The sequence below is a fragment of the Sus scrofa genome, chromosome 8 (assembly GCF_054392235.1).
Source record: "Sus scrofa isolate SSC_HxYL_T2T_F1_AM1 chromosome 8, Sscrofa_HxYL_maternal_Yorkshire_Landrace_v2.0, whole genome shotgun sequence".
Taxonomy (NCBI): domain Eukaryota; kingdom Metazoa; phylum Chordata; class Mammalia; order Artiodactyla; family Suidae; genus Sus; species Sus scrofa.
Window position 1 is genome coordinate 117,741,060 of NC_139390.1, and position 22,043 is coordinate 117,763,102.

A 22,043-nucleotide genomic window follows, 5' to 3' on the forward strand; every position below is an offset into this window, starting at 1 on the left:
ACCCGAGCTTTGAATTGAAACAGACTTGAACTTGAATCTCAGTGCGGTCACTTTGAGCATGTTGCTAAAATTTGAATTTTCATTATTTTAATTTGTAAAATGGGCACTGCTATGCCCATAGTAATACCTGCTATGAGAGTTGTTTAGATTGGCAACTCTTAGCACAGTGTCTGGCTCATGATAGTCACTTACTAATTATTTCATATTACCCAGGTTTAGAAAGAGAATAAAGTAACATATACTATTCTAGATAAAAATTTACCCAAATGATTCAGGGTCTTATCAATTTTTTTGCAAAGCCTTGCTATCACTGTTCACTTTTAATATAGCATGACTTTGAGTTCTAGCTTTAAGAAATATGATTTTAGGGAGTTCACGTGGTGGCTCAGTGGTAACAAACCCAAGTAGGATCCATAAGAATGCAAGTTCAATCCTTGGCCTTGCTCAGTGGGTCGGGGATCCAGCCTTGCCCCGTGAGAGGTGGTGTAGGTCGTAGATGCGCCTTGGATCCTGCATTGCTGTGGCTCTGGTGTAGGTCAGCAGATGTAGTTCTGATTCAGCCCCTAGCCTGGGAACTTCCATATGCTGTGGGTGCAGCCTTGAAAAGCAATATATATATATATATATATATATATATATATATAAAATATGATGTTAAAAGAGAATGTATGGAAAGTCTTATTTACAGTTTGAGACAATTGCATCATAAACAAATAAAGAGAAGATTCAATTTCTTAAAAAAAAACATAGGCTTTTCCTTTTGGTATTGTGGTAGATAAAACTCTACATTGAGACTCCTTAGAAATGTGTTACAACCATTTGTATTATCTTAAGCAAATCAGAAATTCTTTTTGGAGCCTCAAATTTCCCCACATATAAAATGAAGGCTTGAAATAGGTAATCTTTTAGGCCCTGTCTGGCAATAATCTTGATTATCTGTATTGTTTTTTTCTTTTAAGAAACAAATAAGAAAAAAAATTCAAAACTATTATTTTATAGGTCTTCAAAAGGCAAGTACTTCTGCCACTTGGCAGTGACAACTGGGAAATAATCAGGCGCTGAAACACAGCTGGTAAAAGAGTATTCATTTACCTTCTGTATTTCCAAAGGAAAGAAAGGAAGAAAGAAAGAAAGGAAACCATCATTAATCAGAATGGCCCTGACTGAAACTTCTTGATAGAAGACTTATCTTGTACCTTCTTGGTCAAAAAAATTAAAGGTCACCAGTACAACCTTTCCCACATGTGCCAGATTCCTACCCTGCTCAAATCCTGCCTTTCGTGCTGAATTCAGAACTCTTCAGGAAATGACCTAGGTTGTAAAAGGAAGATAGTGTTAGAATCTGCCCTCATTTCCTGCAGAAAGTGTTCAGATGTTCATCTAGGGGGAAAAAAAAAATACACACACACAGACACACACACACACAGACACACACACACACACATGAAACATTTGGCCCTGAAAAAAAAAAAATACGGTTAAAAAAAAAAAAAGAAAATCCTTATTCAATCACAAACACATTGCCGTCAGTAGCTGTGCTTCAGACTACAAATCATAGTGAAAGCCAGTTTCTATCTATCTATGTAACCCATAAAATGCCTTTTTAACTCAATAGTGTTAGGAACATTCTAGCCTAGATTTGAAGGGATTTCCCTATGATTTTCTACCCCAAAGATTAAGTATTAAATAATGAGCCCCCAAATAGATACCGCCTTGTTTGTTAAGGAGACCTGTCTTACACTTTCCGAACATTACAGCCAGATTTCACGGTCACAGGAAAACAAAACACACATAATGGAGTGGTTATTAATTCAATAAATCCAGCAACTCTCGTGCTCTGGGCAAAAGGCAAAGTTAAAAGCAGCTGTTCGTTGAGGACATAAGGGACATGGCCAGGGTGAGGTAGCTGCTTTAGCACATCACCCACCACGTTTAAGGCTGACTGCGCTCAATTTCTTAGACAATATACACACCATTTTCAGTTCTGTACCTCCATAATTTATCACAACAATACCTCAAGCACGCACATCGGAGGGGGAGAAGGAAAGCAATTTACAGTATCTGAGATGAAAGTAGCTGGGCAGAGGGGGAAGACCTACTATGTAAATCATATCCACAACTTCAAGGAATGTTGACATAATATTCTGGAATTAATTTTTTCCAGCATTCCTATGTAGGTCACGCAAAGGTAAATCTAGTTTCTCCTCCCTACCTCTTATATCTGGAGTTGTTTATCAATATGTTAAAGAGGAAATTGATTTTACCTCTCCCTTCTGCAAGGACAATAAGAACCTTATGTATAAAACTTACCAATAACAATGAAAGGAATCAGTTGAAACACTAGCATGCAATCTTTATATATGTCTCCCAGTTAAAGGTCATGGGACAACAGCAATAAAAAAAAATTTTTTTTTAAATAAAAAAAGCCAGAAGCAGAGACAAATAAGGGCTAGCAATCTGTTTGAAATAGTAGTATGGATTATTGTAGGCTAATCTCATTATGTCTTCTTTTAAAATATGTCCCCCAAACTCTGCCTCAGATTCATATAGGTAAACCATATTGACGACAAATAGCTTAATGCAGAACATTTTAAGAAATAAAATTTTTTTATCATCCTACATGTGTATTTCATGGGGGGAGTGGTTTCTTTAATGAACATAGTAACCTGAGACCCTTATCAAAAGCTGGGCAACTAATTTTTTCAGTCTTATTCTCCACCCCCCTTCTAGTCTTCTTGGGATTGATTGAAGCAGGATAAGGACAAGCAGTTACAGGGTGGTGAGAGATATTTCAAGAAAATGTCTCAGGACAAAAGGTAATAAACAAAAACCAGGACATGTAAGAACATTCTAGGAATCTTCAGAAATATTCTGAAGTATTTGATTTCCTGAAGGCATGCAAGACAGGGGATCAGCCCTTTAATTTATATACTGAAGGGACAATTGACCCTCAAAACTGCAAAACTTGTCAGCACACTCATTGGAGGCACTTCTTCTTCTGTAAATTGGATAAATGAAACAATTTCTAGTTCTTTTGTAATCTGGAACACGAAAGTAATTTGTAGTTCATTTGGATAATTAAAGAACAAGAGTCTCTCCACTTCCTAACAATGAGAGAGAACCTCCATCTCTGGCTCTCCTTCTGTCATCTACTCTTTGTGGTGCGAATTACATGGACAGCTATAAATTCTTTCATTTCTTGATTCACCCTTTCATGTAAATGTTTTTTTTGGCCACTCCTGAGGCACATGGAAGTTCCCAGGCCAGGGAATAAACCAGCTCCACAACAGCATTCCAAGCTGGATCCGTAACGCACTGAGCTACGAGAGAACTCTGGAAATATGTTTATATCAATGATGTTAAATTTTTGTATGTCATATATGTTCTAAGTATCTCTCTTTTTTCCTATTTGCATTTACTGTTATGCTAAGTGGTTAATGACTATTACTTTCTTTATTCTCCCCAAACCTGATATGGTACTTACTGTGTAATAGTCATAATAATAATAATAACTATTATTATTACAGATTGGAAAATTGAGGCATGTAGAGGTTAAGTATCTTGCCCAAGGTCATGTTTAATAAATGGCAGAGCTGGTTTTTTTTTTAAATCTGGTTGTTGGATGTGCCTTTTTCAAAGTCAGTGCTCTTGACCACCGGATATATTATCATTACAGGTGTTTTCAATTTTCATGTTTTAATCTATCAGTCTTTTGAATTTTTTTTTCCTCTACCATGCCTAGAAAGACCTTCTTCACCCTATGATCAAATTATTACTCATCTCTCTTTTTCCTCTAATTCTTTTATTTCTTCCTTTACATTATTCATTTACCTAGCTGCAATTTATTCGAGGAAATTGTATGAGGCATCTTTATTTCTCTGACTATGGAGTTAGACAATTAACTTAGGATCATTTAAGATTTCATATTTTCCTTGGTACTTAGAAATGCTTATTTATCAGTATTAGTGATTTTATGTTTTGGCGATACAATTTTAATTGTGTGATAAGATCTAACAGGGTGTTACCCATGTGTTTTCAGATGTTTGCCTATAACTCACTCATTTATTTTTTCATATAAAATAAACATGACCAAATATTAATCTGAATGACAAGATAACTCATAACTTAATTATTTGTTTGTTTTTTGGTTCTTTATGGTTTTGATGTGAATCTTTAAATCCTTTAGAAGGCTAAATAAATTTATTTTCTTTCTCACATTGCTTTCTTCTTTATTGCCCCAATCAAAGAATTTATGTTTAAGCAGAATTAATTTATCCTTATTCATAAATTCTATGAAAAAAGATATTGTTTTTCACATATTTAATAATTTTAGTTTTAATAAAGATTTCACCATTTTTTATAAGTACAACAATAACAGCTTACTTTAAGAGTCACCTCTACTTATTTATTATTTATTCGCTCAAATTATTATTATTAGAAGCCTGTGTTTCAGGCATAATGTTTGTTTGTAGGTTGAAAAGAATTGAATAATTATAATATCAACCATTAATTGAGTTCGGAATGTGTGCCAGGCATTGTTCTAAGAGTTTTACTCATTTAATTCATTAACTTATCCTAGTCATCTAAGTACATATTATTATCTGCCCTGATACAGATGAATGATTTCTTTACCTTCCCTTGTTCATATGGCTGGTAAGCGGGAGGGCGCTAGGATTTTAACCCACGCATCGCAGTGCCCGAACCCTTGGTCTTAACTTCTAGGCTATCCCTGCTATCTGGAGCCTCTCAATTCAGTGTAAAAGCTACAATGCAAAGCTGTAGTTCCACCTACATGATAAGTACCAGCTGTGATAGACTCATGATAGACACAGAAAGGAAGTGCTAGGGGAAAGTCGGGAAAGAGTTGATGGATGAACTAAACATGAACTAAGTTTGGAAGGATGAGTAGAGTTTCACTAGGAGCACAAGGGAAAACAGGCAGTTTTAGGCAGAGCAAACAATATGAGTAAAGGTAGGAGGTAAGAAAGGGCACAAGTCTTGAGGGGACAAGCAGAGCACAGAGCACTTGTGGGAGAGCAGCAGAGATAGAAGCAGGAACCTGGACAGCACAGTTGCTTCATGGGCCCTGGGCCCCTCCAGGAATCTTGGTTAGCTGTGGGAAGGTCTGAACTCATATTCATGTTGTCATGCTGTTGAAAAATATCCTATATGGTAGTTCTCATTAAGCATTTACCATTACTTAGCTATATCTTATTTCTCTAGAAAAAAATTATATAGTGTTTATAATGGGAGAAATGGCACTGGGGCAACTGGAGGAAGGAATGAGCACCCTCTCTACAAATTCTTGTCTTGATGATTCTGTAGTGTTCAAGATAGTTAAAATAACACCGCTCACCAAGTACATGTATACATGCCACATAATTTCATTATCATCATAATTTTGAGAGTGAAGAGTCACTTACAATCATCTCCATTTTACCAATAAAGAAACAGTGACCTTAAAATGATGAGAGACTTATGACTAGAAAGTTGCCTAAATTAGACTGGAACACATGTGTTCCTGTAAATTATATCAAAAGCCTCATGCCAAATAACACTCATTCTTAGGGTGAAGTTGTGGGAAATGAGGAGCAAAGACAAATGCAGCTTATGTTAACTGACTGTCCTATCTACTGAGGATTCCACATCATATGAACACTAGGAAAAGCCAATGCTGTCTGAGAAGTCCTAAAAGCATTTATTGTCCTGAAAACATTTTGTTGAATTGCAGTGTCACATCTTTCAGCTAATATGTCTTTTCATTTCCAAAAATTTTGGCCTTCTACATTTCAATCTATATAGAAATTATTGATTTCTTCTAAGTAAAATAATATTGATCCTCCAGCTAGTTTTATTCTGCTACTTAAGATACAGAAAGAAACTTGTATTTATTATTTTTCTCCAAAACTGACCATTTAAATACTTTTCAATTCTTTACTGCTTTGCATATGTAGTTAAGATAAATATTTGAAATACATTCGTAAATATTTTATAATTGAACTATGTATACATGACGTTTCGAGAAAAAAATACACACATTTTCTCAAGTTTAGCTAGATTTGCTGGATACCTCCTAAGTTATTTTTAGGTGTTTAAATCTTATCCTATATAAAAGCCTACCATCTGCTAAGAATCCACTGGGGATTATAAAGAAGAAGTGAAAGTTTTAATTTATTCATATAGTTCTTCATCATTCTGTAAGTTAACTAATGTGCTGGGTTTTTGCAGATAGTGAGAGTGAAGGTCAGCAGAGGAAGCAAGAAGCTGTCAGGGTGTGATGTATCAGCTACAGCAACACACGAGAACGCTCCAACATTCGTCCTTATAGTAACCTAATGAGGAAGTTATCATTCCGCATATCAGGGGGTAGAAGCTGAGATGTTAAGTGATTTGCTGCAGGTCTTTACCCACTCGTTTATGGTAGAGTTAGGGTATAGACTTTCAAACAATATTCTTCCTTCAGCTCCATAATAGAGATAATGTGAATTTTAAAGTTCAACTTGAGGAGTTCCTGTTGTGGCTCAGCAGTAAAACCCCAGTAATATCCATGAAGACATGGGTTCGAACCCTGGCCTCACTGATTGGGGGCCAGTGAGCTGCCGTGTAGATCACAGATGCAACTTTGATCTGGCATTGCTGTGGCTGTGGTGTAGTCTGGCAGCTACAGCTCTGATTCAACCCCTAGCCTGGGGACTTCCATATGCCATAGGTGCGCCCTTAAAAAGACAATAAAATAAATACAATACAATACCATACAATACAATACAATGATATGCTATTTTGTAAAACTTTAGAACATCTTTTAGGGCTAGATAATTGACTAATGAGTTCTGCATATGGAAGCTACGGAGATACTTCATAAACTAGTCCCACACAATAATATTTGGGCCACTTAAAGAAAAATCTTTTGTTGGGTAGAAATGAAGCTATAACCAGTCACCTAAATACTAACCAAAGAAAACTGCCCATTGCAAAATTGGAAAAGAAGTCAAGGTTGCCCTATTGAAAGCAATTATGACAAACAAAAGGATTTTATTTAAATTATTACTGGTGAAGTCACTTTTTAGGCAGGACATAGGGTATTCAAAATTAATTTCATGTCATGGTTTAATTACTAATGAATTTGCTTTTTTGAAAGTCTGATGACAAAGATGACACCCATCTAATTTCAATGGAAGCGTTAGTCATTGAATTAGTTAATTAAGAATATTATAACCTCAATTTAAATTTTTTATTAGTCTCAGTATGCAAATTTTTTAACCTTCATAAGCTCCTCTCCCCTCTTCAAAAAAATTTGGGGGGTAAGAACAAATCCAAATTTAATTATAATAATAATATGTTTAGATTCTAATTCTTAGACTGAATTTTATAAGTCATTTTGTTGTTATTTATCATTTCTCTGAGGATCAGTGTCCTTATAATTATATCTGTGTTTTCTATCTAATCCAATTGTTGTAGCAATAAATTGTAAATACTAAGTACTGCAATTATTATTAGAGATGAGGTGAGTTTTTCTCACACACATGAGAATATATGAAAATTTAAATTTTTTAAGTACAAAAATTCCCAGGATTAAAATTCAAGGAAGCAAAAGAAAGATATATTTCACATGTTCCTTCATTTCTATAATTATCTTTACTTCTCTAGCAGACTGGAATATAAAATCTTCCACTTTGTTACCTCACAAATAAGAAAAGATGACAGTTGTTAGGTGACTTCAGATGTTTTCTAATTTATCTTAAGGGTGGAGTTGGATTTTTGTTACAGAAGTGTTATTTTAGTGAAGATTCTTGAACACATGGAAATGTGTTATTTTTATTGAATGCCATCTTTTTTTCCGTTATACATAAGATAAGACTGCATTTTGTACAAACAAAGAAAAAGGAGGGGGCATGTATAGATGTCTAGCTGAATTCTGAAGTTGACTCTCACAAAGTCTCAAAATGTTGAGATGATTTTAGAAGATTCATACTGTAAGTTAAAAACAAAATTCACAGTAAGTTAATAAAATAATGAGAGTTAACAATTTGAAGAAATAATTTTTAACTTAGGTACAACTTTTATCATGTTCTGATCTTATTTTATCACAAGGATGTATATGTAAGGGGTCTTGCCACCTCGCTTTCCAACTAAAACATGTCCCTATCTGCCTAAAAGTCATCTACACCAGTTATCTCCTTTGCAAAGAAAATTAGAATGAAATTGGAAAATTAGAATGAAATTGGAAAATTAGAATTCATGAATTCCTGATGGCACATAAACAAACTCAGTTTTCAATTATGAGAGAATAACCATTTGTGATACACAGCTAAATGTTAAAATCTCCAGTAAGTTTAAACTAATTATTTTATGAAAACAAATTTCTGAAGTGACCCCTTATCCATCTTACCAATGCAAGCTGTATTTCTCTTGACACAAGATTAAACTTATATTAGTCTGAATCCTCCAGAGAAACAGAATCAATAGGAGATATAAACAGATGTAGATAGAGACAGAGATGCATATACATATACATACACGTAAACACAGACACAAACATATACACATATAAATAGAGGTTTATCATATGGAATTGGCTCACACAGTTATGGAGGCTGAGAAATCCCAAGACCTGCCATCCTTCAGCCAGCAGGAAACCCAGAAGAGCCAATGGAATAAGTTCCAGTCCAATTCCAAGTTTAAAGGCAAGAGGAGACTGAAGTCCTAATTCAAGAACAGGCAGAGAGGGTGAATTCTCCCTTATTCAGCCTTTTTGTTCTATTTAGGCTTTCAACAGATTGAACAAGACCCACTCACATTGAGGAGTGCAATTGGCTTTCCTGAGTCTACTAATTTAAATATCAATGTCATCCAGAAACACCTTCCCAGACATCCAAAATAAGGTTTGACCAAGGACCTGGGCACCCCATGCTCAGTCAAGTTGACATCTAAAATCAATCATCACAAAGTTTATGCTCACAAGGTAATGTGCACATAATGACATACGCTTATGTCACATTTACTCTTGTAACTTGTGTGGTGGTAAGTGGAGAGAGGAACAGAAATTTAAGTCAGTTAGGTCTTTGCTTTAAAACACCATCGAGGTGGTGTTTTAGCCAGAAAGGAATGAGCCATCTGCAAATAGGATCTGGTTAAAATTAGGGGGGTTGGTGCCACTGGTCATGTTTGCAAATCATTCATGGAGGAAAAAAAAATCATAGAACTATATTTACTTACAAATAGTGACTGAAACAACTATTTGGTGTACTATAGGAAAGTGCAAAAAACCCTAACTTTATTGCTCATCTTTTTAATGTATGTAAAAATATTTTCTGAGTGCTGACCATAGACTAAACAATAGATGAAGTGCTAGAGATTAAGAAGTACGACAGCCAGTAAGACCTTTAAAGTTGAATTTGTTAAGAAACTGAAGCTTTGAGTTGTGAGGTTGAAATGAGAGATGGTCAAGAGAGAAGGCTCTAATCATTATTCACTTGTTTCTCTCTCGCTCTCTCTTTTCATTTGTCCATACCCTTGGCAGTGGAACCTCTGGGGTCAGGGATCAAATCCAAGACCTACACCATAGCTGTGACAAAACTGTGTAACAGTGGGAACTCCATTCTTATATTTTTATATGAAAATTTACAAATACAGCAAATGGGAAAGAAGGTGAACTCCCATTCACTCATCATCTATATTTGATTATTAAAACTCAGTTATGTCAGTTCTTGGTCCTTTTTTTTTTTTTTTTTTTGATGCTGGGTTACATTTTCCTATTTCTTCATAGACAGAGTAATTTGGTATTACTGTCCTCCAAAAAGTATCAATGCTTTTGTCTCAGCAAGCAATACATTTGGTTGGTAACCAACTGCAAACTCCATCTGAGGCAGTAGGTCCAGTCTCATTTCAGTTCAAACTTTAGCTGGGCTCCTTGGAATCTGGTCTGTGCATGGGTAGTTACAAAGCAGCCAGAGACCTAGGGAGAATTGATATGCAGAATATGGGGTATCCTTTTTCCTTTTCAGGATTCTACTTTCACTCTCCAGTGACTCTCTTGCCCCCCATACCATCTTCTTAGTCTTCAGGTCACAAAGATTGTGAGGTTTCTTTCAAATCTTAGTCATCCTAAGTGGTGCTAACCTCAAGCTAAAACCTACAAAAAAAAAAAAAAAAAAAAAAAAAAGGAAACACCCCATGCTCCTCCTCCCTTTTTCCAAGTTTCAACTACCCTAAAGAAGCTGACTGTTTTCATTTACTCTCTAGGGCCTTCAGGCTGTGTCCATGTTTTTTGTTTGTTTGTTTTATTTGTGTGGAGTGTATAAGTGTTATTTGCAAGGACACTTGGGCCCATTAGGTACTTAGGTGGCTACATTGGAAGGAGAAACACATTCATACTCTATTGGTCAAAGCCTGCACTCTTGGAAATGATTAGAAAATATCTATTGCCACAGACAGACATGGTAGGCAGATAAAAAGATTCAAAACTCTACTACAGAAGGTCGAAGACAATATGGATTGCACTTTGACCGTAACAATGGGGAAGTGGATCTTTCTGATACCATGGTAAAGAAAAATATAATGCCTCAAAAATAAATTAGGTATGAGTATTTGAACGTAAGTAAATTTAAACATTAAGTTGAGGGCTCTCGGAATTCTGTTTTTCCTGAAGAAATGCTAAGGGTTTGGGGGCTGACATAAAAACCTTTGTTTCTCAGGAAACTGATGTATCTGCTATCTCCAGCCAGTAGATGCTAAGCTTGGCAACTATAGGGATTGGTCTGCTTTGTTGACCTCTGTATTTCCAGCAGAAGATAGTACAACACCAATTAGATAGTTGGTGCTCAATAAATGGTTGTTTGGCCACTCAGTAAATGAGGAACAAACATACAATGGAAAAAGCACTGTATTTGGAATGGGAACGTTTACCTTTGAATTCTAGTTCGCTAATGACAGTTTGTGAAAACTGGAACATTTTAGTTAACTTATGCCTTCGTTGTATTATCTATAAAATAGGGATAATAATATTCAGTATGCTAATTATGCTTACTTCAATGGGTTGTGAAATCAAATGACCTAAGTCAAAACAGCATATAAATGGACTCCTATTTTCACCATTAATCAGATTAACATTTCTGCTAGAGATACCTCAAGCATTAAAACTTGCATTTATATGCAAACATATATCCAATGAATATCTTCCTGATAAAAAGTCATGACTTATTTTGTTTGGACTCCACATGAACAAACCATTCAATCTTTCAGTCAATAAATACCGGTAACCAGAACAATGCAATCTATTTAGAAATATTTAAACAGACAGGTTGCTGAATTCTAGACCACTGAAGGAAATTTTTCCAGAGCCTGGGAAAACATTTGCTTGATCTGATTCAATAAACCATGGAGACATAATTTTAAAGAGTTAGAGTCCTAGAAAATGTGTAATCATAGAAGCATTACCAGATATATATGAATATTTAAATGTAAAGTTTTCATCAATCCTTTCTTGAATAATAAAAACATCAAAAATTTGAAAATAGAGTATGCATGGCTGATAAAATTGTTTTCTCTGACATTGAATGTATTCCTAAAAACACTAAAGCTTATAGACAAAGGAGTCATAGAAAAAAAAATCACAAAAAAGACTAAGTCAAAAGCCAAGTTACATTACAACCACCAGCAGATACCTGTGGGTCAGATTCTTATAATAAAGACATCTAATTTCAAAACTGAAATATAAAATGTTTACCTTCAAGTTTAAATACAACTTAAAATGTCAAAACAATTATAAGATTCTTTAAGTAAAAATAGGTTTATCTTGACATTTTAAGAGCATTAGTAAACATTATTTATAGATCTATAATTTTATAGTCTAACTCTTAAGACTAAAAATTAAAGATAGGTGTAAATATGTTTTATTTTTAATCTTACATAAAAATATTAGACTCTACTCTATGTTTAGATTCTACTCTTGAGGCAATTTATCTCCACATTTGTAGACTCAACAGTATGTGTATAGACCCAATAGCAAAATTGTTCTATGTCGTTTCAATAATAAGTCTGTCAAAGTTTTTTTTCACAGTGCTCAAAATATTAAGTAGAAATTAAAATTATAAAACATATGAAATATATAGACATATTGACAAATAGATAGAAATAAAATATGTAGATATTTCTGTATATCTAGGCATTTATCTATCTCTAGATCTGTTTGCAGATTAAAGAATCCAGAAGGAAATGCTAATGGAATTATCAGTGGTTATATTTGGATAGTGAGGTTAGGTCTGTATTTTATTTATTATATATTCTAATTTTTCTAAAAATGACATACACTCATTTTGCATAGGAGGACATAATGTTAAAATTTATCTTATGAGATTGCTGCAGTGAATACGCTCTTGTTTGCAGTCATATTCCCATATATCTGCAGCGTGGGTAGTGAAGTAAACCAAATGCCAGGGCTGCAATCACAATAAAAAAGTCTTCTGTAAATACCTCCATCACTTTACTAATATTATTAGGGGAGGAAAAAGAGAAGACTAGAAAGGCATTTTTCCAATGGCATCCCAAAAGTAAAAGAATATATTACAGAAGAAAGAAAAATCGAGAGAAGAAGAGAACCATTGATTGGGTGTTCTGTGTCCGTCTCTGCAGTGATTTTAGTGAACATTCTGTCAACACTCAAACCAGGTCTAAGGATTGGCAGGAGAGTTGGAATTTTGTGTTAGTTAAACTGGAGAATTCTAACAAGTCATTTATCTCACAAAGGCTAATATAACAAAGTCTATTGCTCCATTGGGCAAATACAGTCATTTAATACAGATGGTGCTGATTGTTGTGTTAGAAGCTGAGAGAACAAGGGAATTCATTCTGCTCTTCACATTCCCTAAAATGGCATCCCTTAAAAATGAGCAGTAGTAAGATAGAAAATTCTTGTAACCAGATACTGGCTTAAATGTTTTGCTACATTCCAGTTTTCCCACAGCTGAGGCCATTCCTCATCTTTCAGGATCTAAGATGTGGTTCAACTTCTAAGATGCTGCTTATAAAAACTGATTTCTTTGCTTCTGTCATCTTTCAATGCTGTAATTTGACGATACGACATCAAGCATCAAAGCAGCAGGTGGCCAAAAAACTATAAAATGCATGCAATTGAAATATTGCAATGCATGGAAGGTTTTCTGAGTCAGAATCACTATGTGCAGTATTACTGGGTGCAAGTAATAATGTGGATTAAAAGCAGATTAAAATACAATCTGGGTTTTTACCAAAAATGTTAGCAAATCTTTTAGCTCTGTGAAAGGCATGAAGAATTAATTAATGTTCATCATGTATCAACTACTAAGTGTACTCCTGAAATAATCACTGTCCTAAATTAAATAGTTATCATCCAGAAATTTCTTTTTTATTATAGTTGCGTGATTTCTAAAGACCAGTGCATTTACTTACATAGATGGTCTTATAAGCATCCTTCTGCTACTTGATTTTTTCATTTAATTTCTGAATTTCATAATTTAATTAATGAATTTAGTTTATTTGTATTTCTGGAGTCTTATCTACTACTCTATTACGTACTTTCTAAGTACCCTATTTTTTATGTTTTTGGCATTCTTTGGATTAATATTTTAATTCATTTTCCAATTTATTTAGAAATTATATACTGTTTAAATTCTTAATTGGTTACCCTTAATTTTTATTATGCATATTTAAAATACAGTGATTTTAAGCCATTATAAAACTAATTACCATCTCCATTCTTACATATTATTTTTATAATAATGCCATCTTTTATTACCCCATATAATATATAATATATTCTAATGCCATCTTTTATTATCCTCCCCCACATGCTTGATTACTATTGTCTAATATAGTCAGTTTGTTCGAATTTGCCCACATTTTAAATCACATCTTGCTATTTATCCTTGCACCTCAATAGTTCTTTCAGAAATCATTTTTCTTTTTCCTGAAGAATATATTTCAAACATTCTTTTAGGTTGGTTGGATGGTGATAAACTTTCTATTTTCAATTTGTCCATCATTATATTTTTCTCTTTCTTAAGTGAGGTTAAAACATATTTTACTTCCAAATACTGAATGTATTACTCTGTCGTTTTTTGGTTTCCACTTTTGCTCTAAGAATTCTTCTCTTATTCTAATATCATTCCTCTGTAGATAATTTGTTTTTTTTCTCTCAAGCTTCATTATTTTCTCTTTATTTCAGTACATGTTTACTGAGTTATTACCATGTGTTAGGTATGTGCATAAGCCGTGGGGACCAAAGATGAATAAGGCAGCATTCCTGCCTTCAAGGAATTCATAGTCTAGTGGTGGACGTGTGTATGGGGTTATAATATAATGAGCAATGATAGAGTTATACACTGGATGCTAAGGTTTTATCTCTGGAAAGCCTCAGATAAGAACTGCATGAAGGTGATGAAGCAACAGTTTTGTACACATTAAACTCCCTGGTTTTCAGAGCCTTTTTAATTTGGAGGCACAGGAGATTTCCTTAATTTTCTTATAAGCCCAAATATTCCTTTAAAATACTGTTTTTTGCTGTTTTTGTTTTTTTGTTTGTTTGTGTTTTGGCTACACCATGCATATGGAAATTCCCAGGCCAGGTACTGAATCTGAGCCACAGCCGTAACCTACACCATAGCTGCAACAACACTGGATCCTTAACTCACTGTGCTGGGCCAGAGATCAAACCCACATCACCATAGAGAAAATGCTACATCCTTAACCAGCTGTGCCACCGTAGGAATGCCTATTGTTGTACTTTATCCACCACTTCTAAGTGCCTTTTATATGGAGGATTTTTCAAGGAACTATTTTCTAGTTCGCTATAGTGTCAAAAATGAAAGTCCTATTTTTGCCTTTCGAAATCTACCACTTGCATCATCTCTGAAAAATTTTAAAGTATTTATTGCTTATAGTTATTACTAACTAAAGATAAATTGTAATTAATCATTCAATGTTATTAATGCTATTAGGGATTCCAAAATATCTAAAAATCTAACCTATGAAATTGATGATTAAATAGATTACCTTTCCCAAACATTATGACTTGTAGGATATTTTATTCTCTCAAAAAGTAAAATGAAAAAGACAGCTGAGACTCCTGATCCATAGGAGCTTGGAAATTGTTACCCCATCCTAAGAAATTAAAAAAAAATTGAACAGATCAAAAAAAAAATCAACATCTTCTTGGATCTGTTAAGACACGGCAAGCACAGGGCAAAATATTGCCTACAAGATTAGAGAGACAGACGGGGGATACAAGGAGTCAAGACCATGAAGCAGAGACTGTTGAGTGAAAACTGCTGCAGGTACCAGTGCCAGGATAGGAGCACCCGAACTATAATTGAGAAATTGATGGTGGCTTAGAGTGAACAACAGTTAGAATTAAAAATTCCAGAAAGATCTAGTCATGAGGGAATCTCACAATATTGTCAGATTTACCCACAGAAGCTCAGTCAGATTCCCACAGTAAATAGAGAAAAACACCCTCTTGCTTCTGGCAAGTGGAGGGGATAAGAAACTAGTTTGAAGTATGCCAGAACAATCTATTCTTCTTAATAAGATCTGTCCTTAGGAAAAATTAGATAAGTAGAGCCTAACCCGCTAAAGTAACCTCAGAGCCTAACTGCCCTGGGGGAAGTATAATACACAAGTGAATAACAAGTGGATAACATTTCAAAAAAGAAAGCACCAGATGAGTTCACTTGTGAATTCTATGAAATTTTTAAGGAAAAAATTATACCAATTCTCCACAATCCCTTTCAGAGGAATGTAGCAGAGGGAATGCATCCACACTCATTCTATGAGGCCAGTATTACTGTAATACCAAACATAGACAAAGACATTATAAGAAAACTATAGACCAATATAGCTTATAAACTATAGCTGTAAAAATACTCAACAAAATTTAGCAAATCTTATCCACAATGTTGATAAAGAACTATATATTATAATCAAATAAGATTTGTTGCTGGTATGCAAGGTTGGTTCAACACTGGAAAAGCAATTAATATAACCTATCACATCAACAAGCCCAAGAAGAAAAATCATGTGATCATATTAATATATCTGTTCTTCATAATAGAAGGCTGCTTTTGAAGGGAAAAGACTTTACCAGATTATAATATCATCTGGGAAAAGACATATTTTTTCCTTACTCCAGCTCCCTCTAGCCTTCCTGTCTCATCTGGTGGAAGGGGACCGGGAGAGGTGGGAAGTAGAGAAATACTAAAGATGCAGGCCCACTGAAAGACCGAGATGAAATGATAAGATTATGGAATGTTTTCCGTCCATCACATTTTACCACTGTCAACAGAGATTCAGTATAATGTTGGTAAATTAGGGCTGAAAGGGGTACCAGACTCAGACTGTCTAAGGAAGAGTTCTCAGGGAAGCTCAAAGACAGCAGGGAAATGAGAACAAGGATACTAGAGGAATTTAAAACCTCTGCATGTGAACATTAAACATAGCAAACATTAACACAGGCTAACTGCTAATCAAATTAACATAAGTCCTCTCACTAAAGTCCTATGATCTCAGTTCTTATTACCAAATACAACATGTCTGGCTTTCAACAAAAAGTTACATACAAGCCAAGCCAGATAGCAATTAAAAACACAACTGAAGCGATCAAGCAAGCATGAGAGCCAGACTCAGGTATAACACTAATATGGATTTATCAGACGGGGAATTAAAACAACCTACAACTAATCTCTTAAGGACTCTGAAGGAAAAAGTAAACATGCCAGGACAGATGTGTAATGTAAGCGGAACATGGCAACTGTAAGGAAGACTCTTCATGGCTTAGGATTTGGTAATGGGATTCTTAGATTTGACACCAAAAGTGCAAGAAAATAGAAAGAAAAATTGAATGTCCTTAGTTGGGAACTTTGCCCATCAAAGGACATTATCTATAATTTTAAAAGACAAATTATGGAATAAGAAAAAATATTTTCAAGTCATACCTCTGCTAAGATTTTTATATCTAGAATGTGTAAAACTCAACAACAAAATGATAAACAACTCAATTAAAAAATGAGCAAAGGACTCAAACATTTTTCCAAAGAAGACATATAGTCGGACAGGTATACAAAAATATATTCAAAATCATTGGTCACTGTGGAAATGCAAACCAAAACCACAGCAATATACCACTTCATGTCCGCTAGCATGGCTTTAATCAAAAAATGGAAAATGACAAGTGTTGGCAAGAATGTGGAGAAATAGGAACCCTTGTACATTGCTGGTAGAAATGTAAAATGAAGACACCATGGAAATAGTTTCACAGTTCCTCAAAAAGTTAAACATATAATTACCATATGATCCAGAATTCCACTCATAGATACATACCCAAGAGAAATGAAAACACATGTTCACGCAGAAAATTGTACATAAGTGTTTATAGCAGCATTAGAGGCATCTCTTGTTTTACTGTACTTCATAGGTACTGTTTTTTGAGGGGGTTTTTGGATTTGTTTTTTTTTTTTACAAATAAAAGGTTCATGGCAATCCTATATCAAGCATGCCTGTAGGAGCCATTTTTTCAACAATATTTGCTTACCTTATGTCTTTGTCACAGTTTGGTAATTCCAGAAATATTTCAAACTTTTTCATTACTATTATGCTTATTACGGTGATCTGTGATCAGTGATTTTGACGTTCCTGCAACTGGCTGAAGGCTCAAATGATAGAACTTTTTAGCAATGAAGTATTTTTTAAATTAAAGTATATGCATTGTTTTTTAGAAAAATTGCTATTGCATATCTAATAGATTACAGTATAGTGTAAACATAATTTTTATATGCTGAAAATTGCCAAAAATTCTGTGACTCCCTTTATTGAGATATTCTCCTTATTGTGGTCATCTACAGTATAATCTTCAGTATCCCCAAGGTAAGCCTGTATTCATAGCATCCAAAAGCTAGAAACAAAGTAAATATCCATCAAAAGATGACTGGATAAACAAATCATGTTACATACATACAGTGGAATATTATTCAGACATAAAAAGGAATGAAGTACTGATATGTGCTACAACTTGATTGAACTTCGAAAATATATGCTAAAGAAACAATTCACAAAAGGTGTATATCCTATTATACCTTTTATATGACATGTTCAGAAAAGGCAAATTCATACAAAAGGAATGCAGATTAGTGTTTGTCAAGGGATGAGAGCAAAGGGAAATGAGGAGTGATTACTTAATTGGTATGAGGTGTTTTCAAAAAGATTGAAACTAGAGATAGTTGGTGATTGCATGACATTGTGAATACATTATATGCCACCAAATTGTTCGCTTTAAAATAAATTGTATGTTGTGTGAATTTTGTCTCACAGACACACAAAAAAGGAAATGCTAGAAATCAAAAGTACTAAATTGAAATAAAGAATGCATGTGATGGACTCATAAGTAGATTGTAAAAAACTGATGTGAGCTTCAAGGCAGGTCAACAGAAACTTCCAAAACTGACAAGAAAGAGAAAACAAAAAGAATGGGGGAAAGAAATCAGAACAGAATATCCAACTAAGACAGTTTCAAAGATATAACATATATACAATACAGTTAAAATAGTATAGGGAGAATATAGAGAGGCTAGAGAAGAAAAATATTTAAAATAAAAAGAGCTTAGGAGTTCTGTTGTGACACAGGAGTTCTCTTGTGGCACACCACATTGTCACCGCAATGGCTCGGGTTGCTGCTGTGGTGCATGTTCAAGCCCTGGCTTGGGAACTTCTACCTGCCATGGGCACAGCCAAAAAAAGTAGCTTAGGCTTTTTCAAAATCTTAGGCAGACGCAAAACCACATATCTAGGAAGCTCAAGAATATCAAACAGGAAAATACGAAAACAAAGATCTACACCTAAGAATATTGTATTTAGGGAGTTCCTGTCATGGCTTAGTGGAAGCAAATCTGACTAGTATCCATGCTTTAAAAATGCTTTGTTAAAACCCTATGGGAACTGGGGCGGGGGGCGAGGCTTTTTTGAGCATAAGCCACCCATCTCTGCAATGAACATTTCTCCACACTCTGATGTTTCGGTATTGTGTGACCTCACTGTGCATCAGACACATGGACTTGAGTTCAGTCGTGACAGTAGACCCTACTACAAAAATAAGATGATGTCTACACTGAGTATACATCCCAATTCAGACTTTTATTTCTATCTCACCTTATTCCATAAAGGCTTCTCCAGAGAAACGGGGTGTGTGTGTGTGTGTGTGTGTGTAGAGAGAGAGAGAGAGATTGAAGAATTGGCTTCTGCTATTATGGAAGCCGAGAGATCCCACAATCTGCTGTCTGCACACAGCAGAACATGTAGTATGGTCCTGAGAACTGGAGGGTCAATGGCGTAAGTCCCAGTCTGAGGTCCCGAGACGACTACTGTCTCAGCTCTCAGCTCAACAGTAAGGTACAGTGAGTGAATCCCCTCTTCTTCTTCTTCATGTTCTCTTCAGGATGATTTTTTTTTTTTTTTTTTTTTTTGTCTTGTTAGGGCTGCACCTGCAGCATAGGGAGGTTCCCAGGCTAGGGGTCTAATCAGAGCTACAGCTGGTGGCCTACACCACAGCCACAGCAACACGGGATCCCAACCTGCATCTGTGACCTACACCACAGCTCACAGCAACGCCGGATCCTTAACCCCTGAGTGAGGCCAGGGATCGAACCTGCATCCTCAGGGATACTAGGGATACTAGTCAGATTCGTTTCTGCAGAGCCATGATGGGAACTCTGGGTTCTCTTCAAGATTGATTAATGTCCACCCAGATTAGGGAGAACAATCTGCTTTATTTAGTTTACCAGTTCACATACTAGGATCATCTAGAAACACCCTCACAGACACAGCCAGAGATTATGTTTAATCTGGGCACTCCATGTCTCAGACAAGGTGACATATAAATTAAGCATCACAGATATGCACTTGAATGGCAGTATGTGTGTACACATATGTGTGTGTGACACACATGCAAATATATGTACACACATATAATTTTTCAAACATATAATGGATAGATAGAATGAGTAGTATATGCAAAAGATTTTTGTGGGACTTTTTTATTTTGAAAATTAGTTTTTGATGTAATTTGTTTTTAAAAGAACACATGAATTATAAACTAATGCCATTTTCTAGAAATGCAAAGTTAAGGGTTATAGCTTTCTTCTAAATAATATTAAGAGGAGCTGCATGATATGTTTATTTTTTGCATATAGGCTATGTAAACACATAATATTTGTGGGTGGTTTTTAGTGATAATATCAGAACATTTTATTTATAAGCTATGATGAGATAACATGTAAGTGTTTGGAAGATAACATTCCAAAATGTTGGAATTCATTTTGTGGTTTCCAGTAAATAAAACATGGGAGTTTCTTGGAATTATACATTCTATTAGCTGATGGTAGAAAAGTATCTAGTGCCAAGAATATACTAAATGGATCTTATGTCCTGTCTAGAAATATTACAAAATATGGCAATATCATTTGCTGTTTCTCAGTAGAGATATTCCAGATGTATTAATAAGTGAACATTTTTTATGGCTGTGATTTGAATAACATACAACATGGTGGACCTGGTAAGTTTTTGTCACACTCTGAAAATATATTATTGTCAATCAAATAACAAAGCATTACATAGTTATTGTGTTCAACAATTAGACACAAAAGCTGTATGTGAAGTTGTAAGATTATAAAAAATAGATACATAAAATGAAATATACACATTCACACATATACACCCACATGTGTGGTGTCTCTCTCTGTGTGCATCTGTATCTATCTGTGTGTGTCATTATGTAGTCATGCTCACTCTTAGCCCACAATCCTATATAATACCTAAGTACATCTAATACTTTCTCTTGTTGTTCTGCTGATTGAATTAAATTATGTTTACAATGAAGCAAGTTTTAAATGTTTTAGCTTTTAAAATATCTGAGGTAATGTTTCATATAAGCATAGCTTAACTAAGTTTTTAGCTAGAACTCTTTTTGTTTTTTATTTTTTGAAATTATAGTCTATATCTTGAATTTTTAAAGTGGCTCATGTGTCACACACATTAAAAAAAAGACTGTAACTTGTATACGTAATTTATGCATGATTTTTTTTTACTGTGCATTCCAATAAATCAAAACATTCTTCTGTTTCATTTAACACTACTCTTTTGGTATTTTGGTCTTTCTAAGACTCTAAATTTTAATTCCAGATGTACTGATGGCATTGGCTCAAATGCACAAGCCCCCACAAGAAATGCAATACAGAGAACCTTTAACTAATGGAGAAATAGTCTTCCTAGTTATGTTTTGCTCCTAGAGAGCAAGCCAGAAAACATCACTCACTTAGCTAAGCTTTTAAAAGAAGTCACAGCAAATGAGATTCAGATTTCCAACTGATAAAAAATAGACTTAATAAATCAAAATTAAGCCTCAATATTAAACTAAATATATGTCACAATTGTTTTGGGGCTCAAAATGCTAGGTTTCTAGCCCTGTATATTTTTTCATCTTTATCACATACATAATTTGCCTATTCCTATACTTGCTATTTCTTTCAGATACTTGAGGTTCAGTGAGCTCTAAGGTAGGGAGAGGAGTAGGAGGGCAAAATATTTCAAAGAGTAATCTCTAAATCTTAGGTGTTTATTCAGTAGGCTCCTCTGATAAATATTCTTGAATATATACTGTAAACACTCAGAATTTCATCTTAAGTAATATAGCCTAAACCTGCTGAACAAGGAACATACACGAACACTGTAAATCAACTATACTTCAATAAAACTTTAAAGAAGTGAAAAAAAAAAAAAAACTATGAAGAAACTGGAGTGCTGAAGATTTTCAGCATGAACAGTAAACGAACTAATGAATGATTTAGGAGGTTATTCGCCACGTCTTTGAAACATTGGATACTATATGATCAATAGTGATTTTTATACTGTTAAAAAGTTATGCAGTCATGTGGCTCTCCATTACGTTGACATCCGTAAGGCATAGGCATTAGAAACGCATCTGTTCATTACTAATGTTAGTCAACAGCTAAGAAAGAGGACGTATT

At 34.6% G+C, this 22,043-nt stretch overlaps 2 long non-coding RNA genes across 14 annotated transcripts in view; one reads left to right on the forward strand and one right to left on the reverse strand.

Annotated features, from left to right (window-relative positions):
• LOC102158976 (uncharacterized) overlaps positions 1–22,043 on the forward strand; it is a 928,007-nt gene that overhangs the window by 762,859 nt on the left and 143,105 nt on the right. The window contains exon 7 of one of the 13 annotated variants that reach the window (XR_014813174.1): positions 8,766–8,962. The exons of 11 other annotated variants lie outside the window; for them this stretch is intronic. This is a non-coding gene — a long non-coding RNA (uncharacterized LOC102158976). Of the gene's footprint in view, positions 1–8,765; positions 12,580–22,043 lie in introns of those variants that run through there. One more of the 13 variants, XR_014813173.1, reaches the window with a different exon arrangement.
• Positions 1–22,043, reverse strand: part of LOC110261984 (uncharacterized) — a 229,611-nt gene that overhangs the window by 6,902 nt on the left and 200,666 nt on the right. The window contains exon 4 of the long non-coding RNA XR_014813181.1: positions 1,260–1,311. This is a non-coding gene — a long non-coding RNA (uncharacterized LOC110261984). The remainder of the gene's footprint in view (positions 1–1,259; positions 1,312–22,043) is intronic.